The following is a 1,285-nucleotide window of genomic DNA, read 5'->3' on the forward strand; positions in this document are numbered from 1 at the left end:
TTTGTACAAGTCATGACAAGTGACTTGTACATGATGTAGAATTTCTTGTTTTACATTTATTTCTTCTCTCTGTGATGACAATTGGTTCAAGTAAATCCTTACGGATTGTCGTTGTCGTTTCCCTTATCTTCTCTCGTATCTGTCAGAGATGATTGGTAGTTCAAGCCAGGTCCATGTGGATTGCAACTTACATCGCCCTCTTCTATTTTTCTTCTTTATTGTGAAAGTAAAACACACACAAAAAAAGAAAAAGATGTAAATAAAGTATAAAATGAACTTTATAAACTGCAAATTTATATAAATAACCGGCTAGTGGTACTTAACACTCCCTCTTCTCTGTTGCCTTTCTTTTTCTCATACTATCTTGGCCCTTACGTGTATGATCTGTTTCCCCAACTATATATAGCAGTCGGACCGACGATATCCGACATGGCACGGCCACCTTAGGATGCTGTGGGAAGGACATCACCAGAAGATCGGCAGAAGCCTGTGGACCAGGATGTTCGTCAGAGCAGGAATTAAGCTGCCCCATGATGTAGTGGAAGGGCGCCACCTGCCTGGACGCCCGCAGATCCAGTTACACTCCAGGAGCTCGTCAGCGCAGGTATCAGCTGCCTTGAGATGCCGAAGAGGACACCTCTTGCCTGGACTCCTGTAGATCCAGACGAAGATTATGAGGACGTAAGGACGAGCATGCAGCCGAGAAGGACCTGGACGAGATCTGTGAGGATGTGTGGACGTGTAAGTCTAGATGAATCCAAAGTCAAGGATGACCTGTGCGAGACATTCGAGGAAGTGTGGACGTCGAGGACGGATAGATTACACCAATGACCAGGAAGAAGTGGACGACAGGAATGAGTAACTACGAAGATGCACCAAGGACAATGCAAGAAAGAACGAGATGACTAGCCAAAGTGAGGTCACCGACGCGTAAGTTGGTGGCTGAGCAATATGGCGCATACATAAGCACGGTTTCTGTAAGCCATTTACCAATAGACTATGTGGCTGTTTGCCACGTGGCTCTAAATCCTATTTAGAACGATCAAGCCAGCGAGGACCTTGATGACGATTTTATTTGACCTCGTCTGATCTCCCAGTTCATGCATAGCGCTCACCAAGTGCAGATCACTTCACACACCACCAACCTTCGGGCTGGCAGGCAAGACACGTGACCCTGCGCTCAGCGCTTACCCTAAGACATCGTCTTATGTGTTCCCCTTACTGTGTTGTACTCTTCATCAATAAAGAGTCAAGCTGTCATAACAACTATGACTACCCCTGCTAG

This window comes from Penaeus monodon, chromosome 38, assembly GCF_015228065.2.
Source record: "Penaeus monodon isolate SGIC_2016 chromosome 38, NSTDA_Pmon_1, whole genome shotgun sequence".
In the NCBI taxonomy this organism is placed as follows: Eukaryota; Metazoa; Arthropoda; class Malacostraca; order Decapoda; family Penaeidae; genus Penaeus; species Penaeus monodon.